The following is a 19,006-nucleotide window of genomic DNA, read 5'->3' as shown; positions in this document are numbered from 1 at the left end:
AGGGAATTCAGGCAGGCGCACCCACGACCTTCGGTTGGAGTCAAATCTTCACGCTTATATGGAAGTTGAATCCATGACTTTTGGTGTTGAGGCGAATTAAGGCACTGGAACCCTCGACGTTCGGTGGGAGTCGAATCCGCACCCTTTGGTGTTAATAATGGCGAAGTTAATCAAGGTAAACTTAATTAACTTAATGTCAATTAAGGCATAAACCCACAAGCTTTGGTGGGAGAAAGCAAGTAGTAAGCAACAAAGCATTCGTATAAGAATGCCATGTAATTAAATTAACGTCTCTCGAGCGCACAGGCTTTCGCATTAAACCTCTTTGACCTGTGCTAACGTGACTACCAATTTTTTGTGCAGTTTTCCTGTCCCAGTATAGTCCAAAATGAGCCTGCAATATGTGAGTGTCAGTAAATAGAACAGTAAATGAAAGAATAAATAAACAAATGACATACTCTCTGACGTTTGCTCGAATGAATCAAATAAAGAAAAACGAGAAGGAAAAAAATTATGGAAACTCAGAAGTTGATTACGAAAAAGCTGTAATGGTAGTTATTTGTGCTTAAAAGGCTCCGAGAAATAAATATAAAGCTTAATGCGTAATCTGAGACAGGACAATCAAGAAATCGGCGTTCCGCAATTGTTTTTGGTGTGCGCGATTACCCGGGTCACGTTTAGAACAACAAAATTCAAAATTGAGAACAACGAAATTCGCAACAGTTTGGCTGAGTACAGATTCTCCTTTTTAATATCGCACCAGCATTTCTGATGGCTGCTGCGCCATGTCGCTGCAGAACGAAGACTACTACTTCACTCGCCTGGACAAGTACTACAGCGCAGAAGCCAAGTCAGCCTTCGGAATCTTGACACGTCAAGTGCAACTCACCCACGGATTCTTTACCTGTGGCCGCCGTTTTGACGAACTGTACGATTCCTTGGTAATCCTTGGTAATCCAGGATGACGCAGTTCACTACCGTGAAAGCAATTCATGGAGTCTGGGTTCTGTCGAGATATATCATGGCCTATGCACCGCATTCGAATTCCAGTGTTATTCGCAATCACATTATCAATTACTCGGGACGCCAAAAAGCATCGGACGAAAAGAAGGAACAGAAATCTGCCTTTGTTTTTTGTAAACAAAGTGCGTTGCGATCTGATGCGGGCAGATATTTATCGCAATACTGATTACCAAAACCGCGATACAAGAGCGCCTTGTATGGATTATTTCAGTAAGACAACTGAGTTGTAGCTGTGGTGACGAAACACATAATCGATGGCGCAGGGGAACTACCACACCGCGCCGGTAGACAACTTCCCACGGAGGCTTACAGAGCTTGTGACAAATTTTAATTCCTCATTCCTTGTTTCTTTGTTTTATCATCCCCGAGCGCAGAGTTGTAAACCAGATAACTTGTCAGGCTAACTGCCATGCGTTTGTCTTTGCGATTCATTCTCTCTTTCTCGCTAAGTCGCTCACCGTCGAATCAACACTCTTGTTTTTCTTGCCGTGCTGTTTTCGAAAGCAAAACAGGCAGGAGTGCAAACTTACACTAGTTACGCGTTAGCGTTCCAGGTGTGGTGGGCTCAAAACTTGCGTGGTAAAAGATATAAGCGTGTACAACCAGCTATACCGAGTTGCAGCACTTCTACCGGATCAACAATGACAGCGTAACCGTTGGGCAAACCGCTTAACCCGGTTTCGTTTGTCCGACCCACGAAAGAAAACGAAACTGGATTTGAGTGGCGTGAAAATTCGTTAGTTCTCCACGCCAAAGGCCTTAGTTTGAGCTGTGAGTTCATTGGGTAAAGTTTTCTTTAGCCTTTTCTTTCCAACTTGGTGCTACTGTGAGCAGGCGGTGCTGTGCCGCTTACATAAATGGAAAGCTCAGTCTCGAGCACAAGTTCACAGCTTAAATTTTCGGGGGAGAGTCGAAGAAATGCCCGTGTATCAAGTTTTGAGTGCAGTTTCGGGACACTAAATACCACAATGTATGACTCATATTTGAGAGGTTTCCGCACTAATAAAGGCATTTGCAACAACAGGCGTGGTTTAGCCATACAATGAAGGAGATGACATTGTCATATCAAAGTAAGGAATCAGTGTCTCCTTTGTACTTCCCGGGAAGCTACTATAAAAAGACGAATCTTTATTTTAAATTTTTTGTCTTGCATTCCTTATGAGAAAGAACTTCGCATGTATGTAGTTTTCTTCCACGCAATGGTCTACACAATAATCGATGCGTAATCAATACAGCAATATGCAAAACGAGATACGTGAAAAATGTTTAGATAACGTAGTCACGAAATAAGTACGCTTTACGGCAAACCTATGCCTTTCTGCGGGACAGTTATGGCCGCGCCTCCATTCTATTAGCAATGAACAAATCGACACTTAAGCTGCGCTTTTTCTTTTCTGATGACTGGATTTGATAACAAAGATTTGATATTCTCGCTGTAGAAAGCCTGAACAATGAGTATAACAAAAAATATTTCATACAAATGAGAAAACAACTGCATGCGTTCAGTACTCGGTGAAGACACATATCTCAGTTCTATAAGTTATTCCTTCACGCTACGCTGTAATGTATCTCGATCCCAGAAATAAAAGCGCTGCAGGTACGACAACCCTGCTTCGCTTCATCAGAGTGGACCAGTTATCATATCAAGAGGTATAGCGCAGTTCAAGAAGACTTGTCGCATGTCAAGTTGCTTGGAGTTTGCTTGGGAGCTGCTTGGAGTTGCTTTCGATATACGACAGCGTTATATTTATGCTTCTTTTAAGTAAGTTGTATTTATTCCTTGTAACTGCGTTTTTTATTGTAGTTCATAAACGATAGCGTTTGGTAGATATATATGGCGACCTGTACACGTCCTGATCTGGCGGGACAATTTCCGCAGTTTGGCTGGGCAAACACGAACTTGAACCCGTTTCTTAAAGTGCCCGACACATATTCATGGAGGAAAAGTACTGAACTTTCATATAGTGTGGTCACGTCAGTTCCGGATCGTAAGTCTTCTGTCTTGCCGGAAGCAGTACTTGGAGGCGCAGTTGCCTGTCGCAACTGGAAACAATGAGACGCTGAGCCCTGCACGACAGACAACACTTTTGACAAGAACGCGATAAAGGTAGGCACACGTGTCTACCGCAGAGGAAGCGTTGAATGTGCACACATACGCGCCGTCACGCACACTGCTTTAGGCCGCGTCACGAACCTTCACCTCCCGTCGCAGGACGAATCTGTTAGTACATAGGTTTGATGGTGGCCTGTAGTGATTCACTCCATGGCCGCTAAAGTGTTAGACAGCGAACGGAGCTGTCAATAACAATACTGGCTAACGCTTTTCACAAAAAAACGAAGTTTACTCAACTCCACTTGGTACAATTACGCTATCTTTGTGGACAGTTTGAGCAGACGTTTCGTCGTTTCGTTTTCTTGTTACCTTCTTTCGAGCTAGTTCACTGTACTAGTTTGTTCGTTATACTCTTGTTACGAGCAAATATTTTTGGAGCCCAATGTTCGTATCCAGCGCGAAGCTCGCAGGGCTACTAATTTCTACCATCTTTGAAGTATACAAAAAACGAGCCCATTTACACCCCAAAGAAACATATAAATCGAGATGTACGTTGTAAAATAACATCATTCGTTCTTATTCACTAAACGATTCACGCCTCTCTTCATGAGGATATTAAAGCGCACCATATTCGTTCAGTATCATCGACATAGACTATGAGGAGGTAGACGCTCAGATGTCCTTACTATATTTAGAACGATTTCTCGCGCACAAAATGGCTGGCCGGCACTGTGGCCGAGAAGTGGCCGTCTATATGGTTTCTGCTTGTTTGTCCAGATGCTTATCGTTCTTTTACTTTCTCGTACTTTGGCAATATAGTACGCTGTAGTGTAAAATACAAAAGCGAATAAGATACAAAAGTCAATATTTATGAGTGCTTAATTGAACAACTGAACCCCTATTAAATCTATAATAGCCAACGGAATCGCTGGATTCATGAATAGTCTCAAGATATTGACTAGTTATTGCTTTGATGGCATTAACTCTAAAATCCTAAAGCATGCAGTAAAACTGTCAAGTAATCACCGTCATCCGACACATCTTCCGAAGCAGAGTAATACAGCAGGGTTTCCTCGCTGCCTGTGTCACTCATGAGATGATTGCACTTCCTCGGAGCGCCTGACACTGTGACGTCTGTCTCCTCCGAACGTGTAGCTGACTCAGCTTCCACCACTGAAGGTGTCGGAAGTGGCGCCTTCCGATAACACGCAAAAAGTTGGCAGTGGCTTATCACGGCTATGCCAGGATACACGTAGCGAAAGCTAAGGCATAACATGGTTAGCCTTGGTTAATTTTTATTGCAAGTCCAGGTTAGTCTGGTTGTCTAGCTATGTTGCGGTGTTTAGCCAGCCGTTTGGTGCGCTGTTCGTCTGTTTCCTGGGTGATTCGTTTCCTCTTCGTCTCATTCCGATGTCCATTCCAGGCCTCCTCCTGCTTATCATAATTGCCGCCATCCATACTGCCACCTCAACTGTGGTTATGGCGCACGCGAGCTCTCCTTTCCAATTCTCCGACATGTTATCAGGCATGCAACGCAGCTGGCGAAGCGAGCGGAGGCGAGCGCAACGACGAGGAACGTTGTGTGACGTCATACCAAACGGTGGCGGCAGAAAGATGCGGCGCTACGCAGCGGCGGAACACCTGTGGCTTGGATCTACTAGGGGCGCATGCGCAGTAGTGACTAGGGAGCAAGAGAGAGAGAAATATCCGTGGCGAGGCGCGCGTTGTGACGTCATGTACCTCCTCGGAGCACCGCACGGCGAAATCGCAAGTTCGCAGTCAGTAAAGCTTTCGCTTTAAAATACTCGTAAACTGCGAGCAGTGGAAAACGGGGTTCCGCATAAGAGCCACTTCGTCTTCTGGGCAGAAAGAATAGCGCCATGGCAGCTACCAAGTGTCTCACAACACTGGCGTGATGAGTGACGCCTGCTGCGTTTGCAGGCGTCGCACGTCAATTGGTGCACGAAACGAGTCCGCCGGGAAGCCGTCAGCCTTAGAAAGTGGCCAGTGAAATATTAGATAACGTTAGCTTGGCGTTTACTGCTCAGACCAGATCATAGACACAGCAGGTCAGCAGTAACGCTAGCGTGCTTGCAGTGTGCGTCTGCATGACGCGTATGCCAGCAGCGGGAGGCAGAACGCTGCCCTTGATCTGCCACCGATGTGATTTAACCACGGCTGTGTCAGCTAGCTATAAACCCCGGATAAAAAGGAACTGCGCCAGGAGCGCCACTTTCCCCTCTGGCGAGTGCGAGGCCGTGCTTCCAAGAAATTATATAAATAAAAAAAATCTCTTTCATGACATTGTTTCGTCCAGCTTCTCGTTTGCCATGCGCTCGACGAGCGATTTGGACGAGCCCGCGATTTTCTCTGCAGACGCAAGGGAAAAAGAAGCGGGTTGGCTGTTCTGAGGACGACAACGTGCCTTGCTTGATGATGGCTCGCTCCCATGTTGGTCAATGCTTGCAACCTCTTGTAAGGTCACCTCGTAAATGGTTAGCACGAGGCTACTGCGTTTCGATAGAAAATTAATAGGCCGAACAATGCGCTTTGTTTTGAATTTCATTAGCAACTGTTGCACAGCAAGAGATATACTTAAAAAAACAATATTGCAGAGCTGAGTACCCCGCATCTCCAGTACAAATCAACTGCACATTATATAGGCACATAAGTACATAACAAAGCTTCTTACAATTAAAAAAAGATAATTTATCTTGTTTTGCATGTGGTAAACCTAAAAAAAGAAGCAAATCGTTTGTTGCAACAGTTATTTGTGATTACTTAGGCAGAACATTATCAGCAAAGTAATTATGCATAATTATATGCAAAATGTGTTTAATGTTCCATTGCTCACGCGAAAGGAGGTGACGCTAATTGCCCAAGCCGCAATCAGCGGCTGAACGTAGTTTTAACTGTGCGTTCACGTTGCTTCGTCTTTCTTGCAGCCAACATCACTCTGCGCCGCTGGGGACGCTTCGTCTACGAACCACGCATGCGCCTTCAGCGGGTAAGCACGACGGCGGCGGTGGTGCCGACGGCGTGAATAATTGCTATCGCAATAACAGGAGAGGGGGTAGTGGATTTTCAATTGCTCTGTAGAGGCAACAGGTAAAGCTAGCGCTGTTGGTTCTTCGAAGAAGTAAAGGTGAGAAAAACTGAAAGAGATCCATACGTGCAAGCAGACGTCATCTGTGCGACTAGACCAGTTTATTTTTTTTGAAAACAGGAACTGATAAAATATATACCCCTCTGACGCTCGAAAAACGAGTACTAAATGAAGCAAAAAGAAACTAAGTTGTTACGCGACGTGTTCGTTCAATAGTAAGCTTACAAATACACCTTTTGTCGAAATCTGAGGTCGGGAGAAACGAGGCTCATGACGTATTAAATACATAAAGCCAAATATTTAATATGTTGTGTGCCTTGTTTCACAATTCATTCACTCAATTTTTTTGCACCGCCGCTCACACGACGAAGATGCACACGTGTCTAAGGTGGACCAAGCCCTGTCTTGCGCAGCCACGCTGGAGTGTGCACTGACTCTGTGCGGATGCGATGTAGGAGGACGGCATCAGTTCTGTGAAGTCCCTTAATCACACAGGGCGGATGCGGTGGAGACCACAACGAACGGAAGTTGCTTAAACTGGCCTTCTTCGTGTCTCTTTTTGCATTCTGGGGAGTCCTCTTAGCTGGCTTGATGTAGCCCATTCCGCGCCAAGCTGTCAGCCGTCTCGTTGCCTGCTACGCCGATATGGGAAGGTACCCACTGGAATAGGGTGGCCAAATCGACTTTCTGTAGTTAACATCATGTAATGTACGCTGAATGCCCTTGTCAATCGGGAAACCGGCGTTTTCATAGTTGCAGCGCAACCTTGCTGTCTTGAAAGAGAACAGCAGGCTGAGGCTGGTAGGAATTCAGACTGAATGAAATTCAGAAGTTGCGACGTCACTTGTGAGTAGTCTTGGAAGAGTGCTCATCATTCACAAAAAATGAGCAACTGGCTATTTATGAAGCGCTAAACGCTCTCGGTCCAATAATTACCGAACACTTCAGCAGAAATATTTATAATCCTGAGTTTTTCTTGATAGCTTATAAGGGCTCACCTGGAAGCTTGGAGGAGTCTGTTCTGCGGCAGTCAACAAAAAGGTCACGTATACCTTCGCTAAAAACTCTCACAGGTCTAAGAACTTCATCCTAGCCTTGAGGCAAGTAGCAGCTCTAAAAATCATAAGAGCTAGCTGAAAATAAAAAAGAAGAAGGGACACCTGTTCGTGGCAATAGCTTATAGTCGCTTCGCCCATAGACGAAGCCAGGCAGTGCTTCGGTGGGCGACAGTGACAGCCTGTGTGTCGTCTTTTCGATCGCTTGCCACTCAGTACGTAATCCTTGGCGTTGCGCTACAGAACCGAAGTTCCACATTCGCTGCGGCCAGTCTGCAAACATAAGAGGTCGTTGACCGCAGTCCCTCCATCTTTTTTCTTTCGTTGCTACTTCATTTTCTGCGTTCGACCACCATCAACTTGGAACATGGCCCCAATTTACTATTTTTCGCAGCTTTCTTTTTCGGTTTGCGCTCTAAGGGAGGACGGTTGGAAGGGTCGTAAAAGAAGTGACATTATTTTGCCTTTGTACAATTTGCCGCCTTCTGACGGAGAAGCTGTAGTTGGTTATGGATGTTAAACTACTTCCCGTCGAAACAAACGTCATAGAAAACGCTTTTGCGCGCCTGCTTGGAGGCAGTGGAGCTCAGGGGATAATGTAAACAGAAGTGTCCCACCCTGTACACGACGTGGGCGGTCGTAAAGTTAACGGCCTCGAAGACTTAACGGCCACCGTTGACATTGTTCTAATGGAACGAGAAGAGTGGTATCAAAAGCTGACAAAAGAAATAAAAAAAATTGCGCAAAAGAAAGCAAACAAAAAAAGAAAGACAGCACAGCTTTGCCTGTAACAACCCCTTCCCTCTTTAACACGCAAGCCAAGTAAACGGATCACTTGCAATCAAAACAAGAACAGCAGCCAAAAAAACTACAGCCGTAACAAGGCCACCACCACCAACGAGAATAACTGCAATAGCAGTGGCAGCAACTTCGGAAAAAATATCTGCGTGTACTCTTTGCAACTGGCTCCAGTTGGTTACTCACAGCGCAGTAGGACGATAAAAGCAATGCGCAAATAATCGCCCTCATGACTTTGGATAAACCCGTCTGACGGATATGTGTGTGCTTTCAATGATCCATACTTACCGCTTTCACGGTTGGCATTTGTAGTTCAAGCACTATCGGCGCGTCGCTTGCAAGCGTAGTTTTATTGCGATAGCAATTATACGGACCCTCCAGGCGCATTTCGGCCGGCGCCGTCACCATCACCGTGAGGTTCCGTGTGAGTGAAAACGTGTGACGGTGAGCCGGCGAACGCGGTTCAATCACGCGTGTGCGAGCGAGGAACGCGGCCCTGATGCGTGCCCTGTCCTGTGGCGCGCGAGGCAGGGGGTCAGGCGCGGGATGAAGGGCGTTCTCCGGCTGCTCCTCTTTGCCGGCCGCTCCGCATAGAGTGGAGACAACCGTGGCGTCATAAAGATTAAACGGATGAAGTACCATGCGACGCTTTTGATTTTGCATTGTTTTTTTTTAAGTTTGTGAAGAACTTTCCCACTTGAGCCAAATGTCTTACGCCATACGTACTTTTCTTTTGCGGAAGGCCGCTCAAATTTCAGTAATGCACAGATGCGAATAAAAGTAATTGGAACACCTGAGCTTTGGCCGAACTGCATCTCAATGCCCTGTAGCAGCGCTAAGGGAAGTCAAGAAATTGGGTTACTCATGTGCGCGGTCCGGCAATCATAGAAGGTAAATCCCAGTGCCGTCTGGTAGGCTTGAGATTGCCTGGAGGAGACCAACTTTATGTTGGAAATAAATAAAGTTCGACTGCTTTCGAAATGCAGTCTCTTCAAGTAATTGGATCCTAGTACTTACTCATTTTCTTGTATTACCTCTTGCGCCTATATAAATTATCACGTTGACAAGACTGCAAGTGTAGTGGTCGAATTACTGAGTATATTGAGAAAAATAAGTTTAGTAACGGTTCGGCACGAGTTTCTATTCCGAAAATTTGTTGGATTTAGCACGAACTTCCACGTAACACACGATTCCAAGAACGGGTATGCGTACGCAATTTTCCGTGCACTTGACAGTTAGGACAAATTTCTGTTTTGTGTGGCGCTCTTTGGTCATTGGTCCGCTTTCATTCTGTCGTACGTCAATAACATGTTGCCTATGCCAACGTCTCTTTGCGCTTAGTCTTTCCTAGCTTTTTAAGGCGAAAGCATTAAGTGGCTCATTGCACTGGCTCGTCTAGTCGAGCGCTACAAAAATGAGCATTATCAGCGATGGCTCACGCCCCTGAAAGCAAGCTAAAGTGCAATGGGTACATTCATTGACGCCACCCGTACAACACACAGAACAGCGCACGTTTCATTAAAAAACAAGCTCAAAACAAGCATTAGAGCCATTAATAAAGCATTTCATAGCCCTCTATGAAGTACGCTGTGGCCGAGAGTGCTCGCCAAGCGAGATGCCATGTGCGAAGCAGCGGGAGCAAGGCATTCGACCGCCAGTGCTGTTTCCCCTGTTGAGATGATGCAACGTAAGGTCGAAGAGAAATGTCGTTGGCACGAGTCTGATCGCACTACACGAGCCCGCGAAGCTGCAGCTAAGCATCGAAAACGAGCCGAAGAAGCGCAACTGCGAAAGCAGCAACGCGACGATGAGAGACGGCAACGTGTAGACGGCAACGTGGAAGCTCGCGGACCACGGCTTGCCACACGTGTACTTCACACGGCTGCTCGTTACGTCTTGCAAGAGGTCTGACTGCATCCGATTGTACAACTTAATCAATGACCAAGTGTAGTAGTAGTAGTAGTAGTAGTAGTATGTTTATTTGGCCATATTATATACAATATGCCCTCGAGGTGAGGCTAAAGGAGGTAGACCAAGCATACCTCCTGACAAGGCCTACACCCCGATCACACATCATGGAAACGGGGGCCGAATGGACAAAAGAAAAAAAAGAAAAAAAAAACAATGAGCAAACATGATCACAATAGAAAAATAGTTAATGATAGACAATAATAAATATCAATTAACAATAAACAAAACATTATACAGAATTATACAGAACAAAACAAGTATACAGAATTAACTGAAATTTAACCGGGGGGGGATAAGAATCGTCAGTTTTTTCTTGAATACAGACACACTATAACTTTCTAAAGCAATCTGAGTAAGAGACTGGTAGGCATTACACAATGTTATAATTTGATAATCGGTTGTTTGTTTACCATAATTTGTTCTGGGTCTTGCAGTAGATAGGGCAACGGAACGTAGACCATACGCAACGTTTCTTGAATTATAAGTATTAGAAAAAGAGTTAAAGTCATGCTTGATTTTATAAAAAATGTGAAGAGCCAAACTAAAATTGTATAAATGAAATAAATTGCGAACATGAAATGTTAATTGTTGTGTGCAGCGAGCTTTCGCGTTTCGTTTTAGCGATGTTTGCCGCAAGGAAAAAAAAAGAACAAAAGATGACACAAAAGCGCACAGTTCTTTTTTGAAAAGCAGCAGCAATGTCTGTGAAAACTTGTTGACCGTCAGTTAACATATTTCATTGTCTATTTCCTACTGCAATCCGGAATGTTGAAGCATCTTCAGCCCAACGGCTCGCTTTCGTGGTTTCTGCTTGTTGAGGTAGCAGCTTACTTTTATTTCTTTAACGCTCGGCTTTGTGTCGCCTAAATCTGAATGTCGATGTGTGCACAATTCAAATGTAATACTAAGTTGGAATATTGTGGGTGCCCAAAAAGAAGTAAGGAGGTTTAGGCACATTTCACAAAACACTTGCATGAAGCTGGTAAAACGTAAAAGTGAGAAAGAAGCTTAAGCAGCAAAAAATAAATCTCGCGCTTCATGACTGAAGTAAAAAAAAACCCTTAAAGTTGCATTAAAAATGCAGCGAGACCCGTAGTCTCTCTTCTACTGCAATGCCATTTACCGAGGAAAATAACTTTAATCCACTAGAGGAGCTGAGGACTGCAGCCGTGAAATGTGCCTGTCAATACCTCACTTTCTACATTTTTCTTTTGTTGGAGTCACTAAGTTATTATCTTATCGAAACAGACGTTTCGTGCGTTGCTTTGAAAGCCACGGACAGAAGTGCTACCACGCATTCTTCTCAGACGAGGCAAGTCCTTGAATACAATACCATGTAAACTTCCGTCAGGTGGTGCAGAGGCTTCTTGAGGCATCGGGAGCTGTCATAAAAAAAAAACCATCTAGCCTTCTTGAAGCGCAAAATAAATGTCTCATAGACAGGTTATTCGCACCTGCCTATGTCCTTATAGCAAAGGAAAGATAAGGCGTTGTTTGTAATACGATGTGAAACGCCGCGATAATAGGTCGAACCGGTGTGGGAACGATGTGCTAACTTCTCGACACTGTATCAACAACTCAACGCCAGTCAAGGGCTGTCGGCGAGTTAACGTTCGCGCTAGCAATAAGAGATCTGGCGGGCGCGATTTTCCTGTGTCATGGCAAAAGTGTAAAGCATTCTTGCTTGTACTTTTCTTTTCTGGTGATCTTGCGATACCAAAACCAACACAAGTATACGTCGCGTCCTTATGCGGCCCAGTCAACATGACCCTTGAATAGGTATTTATCTGCAGAAAATGTAGTTTAGCAAATTATAAGACGCCATCCTTTAGGAGGCACTATATAGGGTGTTTCAGCGAACACTGCCAAACATTTTTGAAAATTGCCTGTGGCAGGTATCACAATTCTAGTCCATGAGCTGGTCTTCTCGAAGAGGCGGACATTATTTGCACAACAAATTGAAATGCATATTGGCCTAATCAGCAAAAAATGAACTAATAAAGTGTTCAACTATTACCATATGGCACATATCGCAATTCACAAGCTCTAGCGGGTGAGACTGAAAAGCATAACGACTTGAAAAGAATTTTGTGGATGACACCGTTTACGAGATAAGCGCCATTAAACTTGCGGTAAAATGCACTGTCGTTCCACTTCCTTTCTTAACAAAACGTCGCTTTGTGCATTGACGTACCAGAGTAACCGGATTGCCAATGCATTTCTCCGCAAAGTTCAGGAGTTTGCACCTGCTAACTGGTGCCATCCTGAGAGTTCGTTCCAAGTAGATTGGCTGTGCGAACTCACCGGCTAGAATTTGTTAATTGCAATATGTGCCATAAGTAATTAGGAACATAGTGAATTCTTGGGAATTACTCGATTATGAATTTCACTTTTTTGTGGAAGTAATGTCCGCCACGTTGAGTAGACCAGCTCATGGGCTAGAATTGTGTGCTACCTGCGCTGGAGAACTTACCGTTTTGTTTTCTACGGGTACAATGGTTTGTTACCGAAATTTTATCATTCCTTTATGTTCATTTATCGAAACAGTGGTCCCGCATTTCGGTGAGTACACGCGATGACGTGCTGCTTCTGCTATCATGCGCGCTTCCTTCACTCGAGGCACTGATCATGATCGCAGAATTCGTAACTCTTTATTGAGAAAAATAAATAGTGTGTTCTTATTGTTATTTTGCTTCGAAAAAATTTGCATGTGAACCGAAACTGTTAGGAACTGTTGCAGTTAATTTTCTTCTTCGTTCCGAAGCATAACCGGAACGGAACTTTTTTCAGTGGAACCAAACTAAAACCAGAATGAAAAACATTTCACTCCGACACCCTGGCGGAAACACCCGGTATGTAGCCATACCGAAGATGGCGGTAGACATTTAGCACTTGTGCGAATTGCTTTAACAGTAAGGGCACTTGAGAACAAATAAAACATTTTACGAACTTAAATCGAGTCCAACTTCTCGAGAGGCGCGCAAGTCGAAACCAGTAAAGGGTTTTTGTTGACTTAGGAAACCAGGTGATTTTTGAAGTGGGCACCAGTAGATTGACGTGTTGGCCGACCAGCGTTCGCAAACATAATTTCTTGTTGGAGCATGTTTTCTAAACACCTAGAACGAAAACATGCGGCACCTTCAAGAGAACAAACTCCTTCCCTTTATAGCATTACCTCAAAAAGGGCCTTGTCAAAGGTGCGCCAGTACTTTTGAATTGATGTGCGCTGGTACTACGCAGCCAAATGTTGCTAGGGTTTCTTATTTCATTTTGCAGTCATAGTATGTTTTGATGACGGCTACGTGGAGTGTTTGGCGTCGTTCTGAAGTAATGATGAGGAGACAGTGGCATTTGAGTGCAAATATATTTGGAGAAATAATTCCGCTCAGATTGTGACATCAAAACTGACTCGGAAATTAGATCGTCATATCGCATTGTTACTAGCTGGATATAATCTCCCATAAAAGCATCCACATCAAGTGCGCACACGATCACGTCATTTGGGAAAGTTTAGATTGTCTTCAATTCAATCTTCAATTTAAGACTGTCTATGAAAAGGGCGCATTGTTGAACTGTTGAAACTGTGAGTGAATGTGTAAATGTGCGAACCAGTTGTTTATTAGTCATGTAGCAGAGCCTTTAAACATCCATTAGCCGATCTTCGTCTTTCCTCTTTTGATCAGTTGCTTATTTTGTCGTAAAGAACTCGCTTTTGTGTTTTGCTAGGATCAAACAAGTCGCTCCTTCGGGGAATAGCTAGCAATTCCTAGGATTGTGTTGCGATGATTTCGTGTTTTCCAGACTACTAGTTAGATAATATTTATCCTACTTTTTTAAACTACATAACCAACTTTCTTTTCACGGTGAGTGCACCGAGGGAGCTTAAAATACCTTCGAGGCTCCTGTGTGATGCTTATGCTCAGCAAAGCGCAAACACCACAACGACAAAGATAAATTGGATTCATTATCAAAATCCTACTGACAACTGCTTGAATACTTTAAGGGTTGTTTGTCTAAGGACAGGTTACCATTATTGATGGCTCCGTCTAAAGTGCATTGACACCTGAAGAGAGCAATTTTCACAAAGGGATGTTCACATGTGAAGACATAACGTCAAACTGTCTGACGCACTTCACCCCGGTTCCCTTCTTTTGTGGGCAAAGTGTTTTCGATCACTCAGACCTAACACCTTGACTTTTAACTCTCAAGAACAGCAGATCGTTTTGAGACATGCAGTAAACGGTGATAGTTAGTAGAGGGAGGAGGAGCTTCACTCTTCCATTTTTCTTTAGCAGGAATTTGTCATTTTGTGAGCCAACAGCATGATGATAGTGAATTTCGTGTTAAAGTTCAGCTTGTTTCCACCTCTTTGTACCAAAACATTGAAATCCGTCGGCAAATGGGACGAAAAAATAATATTTGCATTCCGCGTTCTCTAAGCGTAGGCGTGGCTATCATTGGCATTTTAGGAAAGAGAATAATTTGTTGAAATTATGACTCTTCACTCATTTGGGGAAGTAAGGGGAAGGGAAATAAGGATGGCTGACTATGATACCGTAGTGAGTCAAAAACTAGAAGAAAGGAGGTTAACCGAGGGGCCCGATTTTTATTAGTCATATCATAAGAAGCCGACAAACACTGACACCAAGGACAACATGGGAGAAATTACTTGCGCTTAATAAATGAAATACAGAAACGATGAATCAGTGGAAGTGAAAGGGGATGAAAAAACAACTTGCCGCAGCTGGGGAACGTTCCGATAACCTTCGAATTTCGCGTGCGATGCTCTACCAATTTAGCTACCGCGGCGCCGTTTCCCTATCTACTTTCTTGGGTATTTATGTTTCCTAGTAGAACCCTTGTAGTGTTAGCTAGCGCCACCACTCACACACATTGGCGGCGGATGTGGAACATCCTTTTTGCCGCATGCATCACGAGAACGTGATCTATTGGTTGTGAAATTGTTCCCCACCGTCGGCAAGTTGTTTTTTCATCCACTTTCATTTCCATTATTTCATAATTTCTCTATTTCTTTTATTAAGCACAAGTAATTTCCTCTATGTTGTCCTTGGTGTCAGTGTTGGCTTCTTATGACACAGTGAGTCAAGTGTTTAAGATAGCCCGCAGTTGGATTGAATCCTCGTTCGATGTCGCCTCTTTAGGTCATTAAATATCCCAGAATGTCTTCAGTCTTTTACATTCTTCAAATGTCCATCACCTCGTTGGTATGCTAACGTTTGTGCATGAAATTGTCGTCAGCAACACGGGCTATCAACAACAGAGAATTTTCTCGAACTGTAAGGTCCACGTCATAACAGCTATATTGCCGTAAAATTCTATACTTGTCTAATCACTCCACATTGAAGTGAGAAACATCGCGGAACTTAGGGAGAGTAGGAAAGCACAAATGTAAATCCACTTTGTGCACCTTGTACCTCCACATATCCATTAGGATTCAGAAAACACCGGCTGATGTTGAGACAAGATTGTTTTTTCAGATGAGCACTGGGCTTAGGTGTTTCGAAACGGCCACGTGCTAACATTTCATGCTTAAAGAATCATGAAGCATCTTTCAGGACTCCGCTAACGTCGGAAAAAATACCGACCTTATGCTGACGGCAACAAATGCCAATTTTTAAATATCAAGTCAACAAAAAATTTTAGGCTTTCAATTTAGGTCTTTAGATTTTGATTATATTTGTCAACATGCACTTGTGACGGCTCCACCGTGCTGTGGGCATCGTCCTGTTCAACCATCTCGCGTAGTACTTCCGAACAATGACGAACAGATCGACATCCCTAGAGCTTCTGTGTTCCTTAAACTTCACTGAAGGAAGCAGGCTAGCATGTACTGAAAGTTTGCCGACGTGTACTGCGAGGCTAGTGCTGCCTGTAGCAAGCAGCATCCTTCTCGTTAACATGTGCCATGTGGTAAAATTCTACAACTGGTTTAAGTAGGACCATTTACAGCGCATCATTTCATTTCTCAGTTGAAGGTAAGTACGTGTGTTGCACAATGTGCATCTGTTTGCTAGGACCACAGTTTTCACAGCCGCTTACAGCGTGTCGCACAAGCGGTGTTCTTACTGTATTGCACAGACTTATGAATGACCTAACCTGATAAGGCAATCGAGTGTGATAGCACAGGTTAAAACAGTCCCCGATGTATGACTAAGGCAGTACTTTAACTACACATCGTGTTCTGTTTTCCAGGTGTGGATGCTACATCATAATAACGGGGATGCAAAAACACACCGAATTTTCGAAACATTGTGCTAATTGATATTGCGTCCAACTTAAAGCACAGCGAGGTACTTCTCAAATCTGCTACGACAGCGCCGCGCATTGTCACGAATTAGAGCTTTGGTAGTGATTCGGTAGCTGTGAAATCCGCGAAGTTGCTGACAAAGTGCGTGAATTTCCTCTCTGGAGGCAGCTGTGCTGCTAAGAGTCAACCTGAGTGCCCAGTGCAATGCTTGTACTTGTTTCCAATATAAATGATTTCTGCTCAGTGTGGAAAAGGGTCATCGCAATCACTGACTTTGTTTTTTGTTGGCACAAGCTTGCAAGTAGCAGTGGCGAATCACTGTCACCGGGACACCAAGATGCTACTTCGCGGGGTATTCATGAAATTTCGGACCTCTCTGTCACTGAAAGCAAGATAAGAGATGGATAAGACAGAAAAAAAAAGGCAGTCGCGTATCGCGCTTTGGGTACATGTAAAAAAAAATCCCGGTCTGCAGCCTCGCACTCTGATTTAATCTGAATTAATCTGGAAGCCCCATGCAGTGGTTTCACATAGTCCGCGAGTTTTTTTGGGAAGATAAACTTCATAAGGGAAAGCTAAATTCAAAATTAAATAGACTGTGGCCATGCCAATGGTCTTGCGTTCCAAACACAGTTTGGGCTCGAAAATCGATACTCTGTTTTGGAGGACAGATTGTTAAACAAGTACGCAGAGCACCATATGAAAGTAAATATTAGAAATGTTTGCCTGCCATATATTGTATATTGTGGGAAATAATCTGCATCTTTAGTGCTTAATATTGGGCCAATTCCTGTGGTAATACAGTTCTAAGGACATATAAACATAAAGTCAGCCAAAATTCGACGACTCTCTGAAAAGCTATAGGGTTTTAAAACTGTCAGCACTCTCAGGTCCGCACTCAGAGTGGCACGTAGGCATGGAAAAGTGTGAAATCATAAACAGCTGTGTCGTGATCGCTATAATGGTGCAGTGTACATGCGCACCTCGATCTAAGCCTTGAAAGTGACTGCATATCTAATCCTTGGTCTAATAAGGCTGAACACGCCACAACTATTCGCACTTCCTTACGCCATTCATTTTGGCTGCGTAAAAGATAATTCTTCGAAAAAGAAAGCAAGCAAGAAAGAAAACTGTAATTCTGGAAAAGAACATGGCAGTGGGTTATCGCTATCAAAAAGCAGAAAAGCGCAGTTTCTTGGTTGTGAGTTGGGGCACGTTCGCTTGTCTTTCAAGCTAACTCAAGTGCGACAAAAAACTGGGCAAACGGTGTCGCGGGGAAAAAAGAAAGCTTTTAAGATATAGTGAGTGCTGCCTGCAAGCGAGTAAACCACGGGACGCTCCGCCCTTGGCGTTCTTATATTTCCCCCAGCAGGACGGAAAGAGCCGAAATCCATTAGGCAGCGAGAAAGGAACGCCGTCATTACTCCCTAATGCGACAGCTGGCTGCATAACGAATGGCTAGGCTTCCCGACATGAAGGCCGCGATACAGTTGTGTCGCCAACCGTTCTTTGCTCAATACGTTAACTGCTGGGACTTGGCAATGAATGTTCCCAGGAATTTTCATTGCGTTACCCTTTTCTTTCGTCTCGAACTCGCGTCTTACGAGGAACCAACGTGTGATGGATTGTCGGTGTGTTCGGTAAGCATGTAGTAGTTGGCTGTAAACAGCTATTTTCCACGTCCTTGGAAGTTGCATGTGGACGTTGCGTGTCTGTGTCTGTAATGCGGCAGTAGATGCATTCAGGCTGATACGCACTCAGGGTCGCCGCTGCAGGCAGTGTGCGCGCCTACTAATTTGAGATTACAGTAAAACTTGATGAAATAACGTGTCGTACGCCTCTCTAAAGTTCGGAATTGGGCTAATACTAAGATTGCATTGGCTAAAATTAGGCACTCGGGGACGTTGGAGTATAAGATATTCTTAAAACCTTTACATGAGCCCTTGAAAATGTAACTTAAGGGTAGCAGTGTGAATTTCAGCACTGATATTGCGGCGCTAATTTTCAAACTATGGAAAAACTACAAACACGTACAACTAGTATTCTGTACTCGTAAGCTGTGTTTGTCGATATATATATATATATATATATATATATATATATATATATATATATATATATATATATATATATATATATATATATATATATAACTGACTTTAAAGCATTGGCGCGCGTCCCATTTTATTCTATACAAATACAAACTTATAGCTTATTTCGGCTTAATGTGACTGTTTCGAAATCCCCGCCCCCCTTCGGCTGCATAAAAAATGTCTAATATACTGCGCCTCTTATTGCGCCTGTTTGTCAGTGACGACACAAATTCGCGCACTGACTAGCGATCAAATGCAAACTTTAGTGACGCTGTACGCATAAGAACGTGCTTCATTAGTTACTCATTTCTCCTTGGCTGTTCTTGCACAGTTTTGGAGAGCTCAGTTGGGCTCTGTCTCGCTCGCATGGACAGGGAAGGAATGCGGAAGCCAGAAACGGCACACGTGTTCATCTGAAGTTCCACTCAATGAATTCGGCGTCAATGCCAAGCGGCGCAGATTTTTGAAAAGTTTACGAATTATGCTATTTTCATGATATCGCTAACACGGGCTCACCGGCACAATAAATCAAGACGGAAACTGCATTATCTCTCACTTTGGCAGGTGTTGAAAAAAATAAGCATATATAGGCACGTGTCTAAAACTTTGAACAACACAAAATACATATTGTCAGTTACG

General features: G+C 43.8%; 1 long non-coding RNA gene across 1 annotated transcript in view; it reads left to right on the top strand.

Moving 5' to 3' along the window:
* The window catches only part of LOC142560024 (uncharacterized), a 294,973-nt gene that overhangs the window by 177,808 nt on the left and 98,159 nt on the right, over nucleotides 1-19,006 (top strand). The window contains exon 3 of the long non-coding RNA XR_012823299.1: nucleotides 6,022-6,083. This is a non-coding gene — a long non-coding RNA (uncharacterized LOC142560024). The remainder of the gene's footprint in view (nucleotides 1-6,021; nucleotides 6,084-19,006) is intronic.

Source organism: Dermacentor variabilis, chromosome 10 (genome assembly GCF_050947875.1).
Source record: "Dermacentor variabilis isolate Ectoservices chromosome 10, ASM5094787v1, whole genome shotgun sequence".
NCBI lineage: Eukaryota > Metazoa > Arthropoda > Arachnida > Ixodida > Ixodidae > Dermacentor > Dermacentor variabilis.
Note: the sequence above shows the minus strand (reverse complement) of the source record. Positions and strands in the feature narration are given on the sequence as shown.